A 6067-nucleotide genomic window follows, 5' to 3' on the forward strand; every position below is an offset into this window, starting at 1 on the left:
CATAGGAACAGGGGCCTTCCTGGACAGTTATGCTGCCCAGGCCTGGACCTTTAGGCCTGCTTCCCCAGGACTCCTTAGATCCCTCTCCTTTCACAGACTTCTCCTATGATCACAGCCTCCTATGGGCAGGGGAACTCTCCCTCCATGAACTCTCAAGTCTCCTCAGCCTAAACTATGGTTCACAAGAAACACTCAGGCCTGATCTAGGCTTGGGAGTAAAATTGCTCATATTGAGCATATTGTGAAGTAGGTAAAGCCAAGTAAAGGTACTGGGTATTTTTGAGATCACATGTGAGTGGGTGTTTGGAGATATGGAAAGAGTATTTGCATGAAGGCACCTGTTTGACTATATTCCAGAATCCAGTGTTACTGCCTTTCCAAACTTCCTCTTTACAGTAAGCAACACACAGGCCTAGGAGGGGTGATAGTAATTTATTGGACAGAAGCTGCATATAGTATTTCTTTAACTGAAGAACACCACAGACACCCTACCAATAGAACAGTGACTCAGATCTTACTTGCTCCTGCTTATGAAATGTTCCGGGCCACTGGTCATCTGACCCTACTTGAACACTCCTAGACAGTCATGTTTTAAAAGATCTTCCTTTATATTGTCAAAGCGTATACCTCTAAATTTTACCCATTAGTGTTAGGAAATCTAGTCATTCTTCCCTGTGATTGCCCTTTTAAGTATTTAACAATAACTATCATGTGTTTCCCAAGTATTTTCTTCTCTAGATTAAATAACTTCAGTTACTTCAACCATTCTTTTAAACGTCATGATTTTTGATCCTTCAAGATAACTGTCACATTGTTAACCTATTAAACATATTTAGCTACTTTATTTCAGCTCTGTGTATATAGGAGTGTTCTGAATCCAAGTAATTTGTCTTGTTATAACTCACCTTGTTACTGTCCTCTTGTGGGATGTTGAGACTCACAGTGCTATCTCCTAAGCAAGAACAGACAAACTCCAGCAACAAGACACAGGCAGCCATAGTCTTGGAATGCATGAGTATAGGCCAGGGTTTGGGGCTGAGGAATAATTAGATGGCTGTAGAAAGCAGAGAAAAATAAGCACCCAGCTACCACTGGAGGGACTAGAGATTATTTAAGTACCTACCAGGAACAAAACCCTCTGGCACTGTAGGTCGACTGCCTGAATATCTAGTTAAACAGCTTTCTGGTTCTCCAGAGGAGGGAATTGGTGTTTTGGTTACCTACTACCGCTCTGACAAGGGTATACCACAAATGGGATGGTTTGAAGAAACAGAAGTTAATTCTCTTACAGTTTGGAGGCTTTAAGTCTGTGTTCAAAGTGCCATGCTCTAGGGGCTGAGTGAAGGCTCCTCAACCTCAGGCTTCAGCTCTGCCTCCTGCTCCCGGCCCACTGAAGCTAGAGGGTTTTCTTCACTCAGACAGCTGCTGGCTGCTGAGACTGCCAAGCCCAAAGTTGACAAGTAATAAGGCCCAGTCCTGATGTTACCAAACCACATGGCAGGCCATTAATTCAAGTCTGTTGAAAGTTCCAAGGTTGACAGAGCATGGCAGGCTGCTGAATAACGACACAGCTAAGTGCAAGGTTCAAGCATGCCATAAGCTAGAGAGCGTTCCCCAAGGCTTCTCCTTATATGCAGGAAGCAGACCACAGCCCTAAGGCAGGTACTCAGCTGTTCACAGTAGATTCCACTATGGAGTTGATTATCAGTCTCATGGGAATACTACTTCCATCTGCCCAGGCACTCAACCAGGCCCAGCCAAGTTGACACAAACTTAACTACCACAGTTGGGAGATCTCCTTTAAGAGGAGAAGAGTCAAGTAGGTCAATGTAAAGAAGAAACACAATTAGCAGCAGAGAACCCACAACCCACATCACTGCAAAGGAGCCATGTATTACACTCTATTGTGGTACTCCAGCCCAAGTTGTGCCAGTTTTAAGTTTTCTGAGCTGAATAAAAGGGAAGGGCCTTCCACTGCAGAGAAGCTTTGTGCATTCTGCATAGCATGCTACACACAGCATCATGAAATCCCACAACGTGCCTGGGGACCCACACTTTTGAGGCTGTAGGTTGGTGCTAGCAGCCCTGGTGCAGTCTCAGCTTCCAAAAGAAAATCAGGACACTGCTTTCAGCTCTTGGTCTTTACCATAAAATTTTCTCCCCAGGCCACTCCTACTTCCAACCCTCCCTCCCCAGTATGTTCACCTTATACTATCCATTGGTTCCTGCACCCTTTACCTTTGTGGCTTTGCTCAAACTATTTCCTCCTCTCAAACTAAAACCAAACTCATTGCCATCAAATTGATTCCAACTCATAGTGACCACCATTAGGTTTCCAAGGCTGTAAATCTTCATGGAAGCAGAATGCCTCATCTTTTTTCTATAGAGTGGCTAGTAGGTTTGAACCATTAACCTTTTGGTGAACAGCCAAATTCCTTAACCACTACTCCACCAGAGCTGTTTATTCCCTCCTCTAGGGGTACACTTTTTCACCATCTCCACCTAAATCCTTCATCCTTCAAGACCCCAGGCCAAGTTCTGCCTTCACCAAGGAGCCTTCCCATATTTCTCCCTTATGTTCCCAAGGGGGCAGGAGGGGAAATGGATAAGCAAGTATTTATTAAGCACTTGATACGCATGTTACTTAATCCTATGTGGTAGATGGTCCCCCATTTTATTGAAGTTGCTGCGATGGTAAGCAGCAAGGTCACATAACTAGTAAGTAGTGTTGGATTTGAACCCAGAGCAGTCTGTCTTATCTCAGCTTTCCAACTTAACCACATTGAATGCCCTATTAACATTTATTGGTGTAAACTCAATCCTCTTAAGTGTTGTATTTTGCATATAGGAACCTTTTAGTTAAATGTGACAGTGAATTCTCTTGCTTCCTTACTCTGTTTCTCCAGTATCTGTCACAGGATTTTCTCTGCCTTAATCATTGGAAAGAGCTCTGGTGGTGTAGTGCCTAAGGCATTTGACTGCTAACCAGAAGGCTGGCAGTTCAAACCCACCAGCCACTCCTCAGAAAGAAGGTTGGGCAATCTGATTCCATAGTGATATTGCCTTGGAAACGCAAGGAGGGGTCGCTGTGAGTTGGGTCCTACTAGATGGCAGGAGCTCTGGTAGCATAGTGCCTAAGGCACTTGACTGCTCACCAGGAGGCTGGCGGTTCAAACCCACCAGCCACTCCTCGGAAGGAAGGTTGGGCAATCCTACTTCCGTAGTGATACTGCCTTGGAAACCCAAGGAGGGGTCGCTATGAGTCGGGGCCAACTCGACGGCAAACAACAACAGATGGCAGTGAGTAGGTTTTTTTAAAATCATAGGAACTTGGTAAGTTGGGGCTGAAGCTATGTAGAGAGCCTGAAGGAGCTGATGACTACCAGCCTGACAGATCTACCCTCAGGGATACTGTAGGTGTTTCAGCAACCCTAGAAAGGGATATCATTATTGATGTCAGATGGATCTTGGCTTAAAGAATAGTGGGAAAATGTGTTTTATTGACTGCAAAAGCATTCGATTGTGTGGGTCATAACAAATTACGGGTAACATTGAGATGAATGCAGATTCCACAACACTTAATTGTGCTCATCAGGAACCTGTACATAGACCAGGAGGCTGTTGTTCAAACAGAACAAGGGGATACAGCATGGTTTAAAATCAGGAAGGGTGTGTGTCAGGGTTGTATCTTTTCACCATATTTAGTCAATCTGTACACTGAGCTAATCTGAGAAGGACTATATGAAGAAGGCAGCATCAGAATTGGAAGACTCAGTAGCAACCTGCAGTATGCAGATGACACAACCTTGCTTACTGAAAGTGAAAATGATTTGAAGCACTTACAAATCAAGGTTAAAGACTATAATCTGCAGTATGGACTACACCTCAACATAAAACGAAAATCCTCACCACTGGACCAATAAGCAACATCACAATAAATGGAGAAAAGATCGAAGTTGTCAAAGATTACATATTACTTGGATCCACCATCAATGGAAGCAGCAGCCAGGACATCAAAAGATGTATTGCACTAGGCAAATCTGCTTCAAAAGATGTCTTTTTGAAGTCTAAGGTGTGCCTAACCCATGCCTTGGTGTTTTCAGTCACCTCATATGCATGTGAAAGCTGAACAACGAATAAGGAAGACCAAAGAAGAGTTGATGCTTTTGAGTTGTGTTGGTGAAGATTACTGAAAGTACCATGGACTGCCAGAAGAACTAACAAATCTGTCCTGGAAGAAGTACAGCTGGAATGCTCTTGGAAGTGAGAATGGCCAGACTTTGTCTCACGTACTTAGTCATGTTGTCAGAAGGGACCATTCCCTGGAGGAGGATATCATGCTTGGTAAGGTGGAGGGTCAGCAAAAAGGGAAGACCTTAAAGGAGATGGATTGACACAGTGGCTGCAGCAATGGGCTCAAGTATAGCAAAAATTGTGAGGCTTGCACAAGACCAGGCAGTGTTTTGTTCTGTTGTACATTGGGTTGCAGTGAGTCAGAGCCAACTCAGTGGCACCTAACAACAACAGAAAGGATACTGCACTGTATCCTTAGAAAATGCTTAGAACATTAGAGCTGGAAGAGGATTATGAAATCATCTAGTCTACTAAATTTAAAATATTTTTAGTTTGGGCTCCTTTGTTAAATGGCTCTGAAAGTATAAACAAAACAGTTAAGGTAGTGATAATCCCTCTCCCCTCCCCAATATACCCCTTACTCCTACCAGAGGGCTCAGTTTGAAAAACAGGCTAGCCTGTTCATTTTACCGGTAAGAAAACTTAAAACCTAAAGATGACAAAGGCTGCATAGTCAGCTAAAACCTAAACCCCCTTCTGAGGTTCTGTAATTACAGTGCTTTCTATCAAAGTTATTTTAACAGCATTTCTGAAGGACCTGTTGTGGCAAAGCACTGGGGACAACAAAGATGAACACGATCCAGTTCCATCCATTCAGGAGCTCAAAATTACTGAGGATAGTGAAGGGCCTAACCCGAAACCAAATCCAATGCCATTAAGCCAATTCCGACTCATAGGGTTTCTGAGGTGTTAAATCTTTATAGAAGCTGACTGCCTCAGATTTCTCCTGCAGGTGGGTCGAACTTTTGGTTACTCCAATGCCTTAACTACAGTGCCACTAGCGCTCCTTAGTTAAGGGCCTAGAGACACTAAAAAGTGCACATACACGTGCTCTTGATTACTCCTTATTGTTTCAAACTCTGGAGTCTAGAGGAGTATCTAAGAGAAGTCCTGAGACTGGAAAGGGTATCAGGACCTTGGCCAGTTCTAGAGGGATGCGTGCAAACAAGTTGAGAGAGAACCTGGGCCCGGGAGAAAAAGGTAGGAAGCAGATGGGAGCCTACACCGAGACCTGGCACAGCCCACGGGGAAAGGACGTTGCTCATGCAGTGAGTAACCGAATTGAGCCGCTCTCTGGGTATTAATGGCTCACTCCACCTCCACACCCACCTGCAGGGAAAACATCTCGGTCAGGTGGCGGCCAGGGAGGAAGGGGCAGGGCTAACGACGGAAGTCCTGCCGGCTCAGGTCACGTGGGAGGCAGACGCTCAACGTTGAGCTCGCGCTGGGGTGCGTGGTGAGTGCTCCGCGGTCACCTGCATAAAGCGCAGTGCGCGTTTACAAGGCATGTGACCATTGCAGGCCCAGGGAGTCACGGACCTTTTTTCTGGCTTGGAGTTCGACCCAGGATGCAGGCTGCTCCAACTAGTCTGGGGCCGACCAGGCTCTTTCCGGGGACCTGGTCTCACGTTCCGGGGACCCAAGCTCTGGGTGGAAGCCAAAGCAAGCATGTCCTCCTGAGGTGGCTCTGCTTCAGGGCTGGGAGTGGGGAGTCAGGGGACTGCCGCTGGGATTCCTTAGCCACAGTCTTACTTCATTTTCCAAGCCTACTCCTGTCATAGGAGGCTGTCCCGGAAGCATTCCTCCTGAGGCTTCTGCCCCTTTAGGACAGATTGAAAGTGAGGGGTGGGCACACCAGTACAGTTAGGAACCTTCTTAATTGTGGGGAGGGGCAGTGAGGGTGATCCCCTCTCCTTTTGGCTTGACAGGAAGC

This window comes from Orycteropus afer, unplaced genomic scaffold (assembly GCF_000298275.1).
Source record: "Orycteropus afer afer isolate SDZICR_OR568_19922 unplaced genomic scaffold, OryAfe1.0 scaffold00054, whole genome shotgun sequence".
Classification (NCBI taxonomy): Eukaryota; Metazoa; Chordata; class Mammalia; order Tubulidentata; family Orycteropodidae; genus Orycteropus; species Orycteropus afer.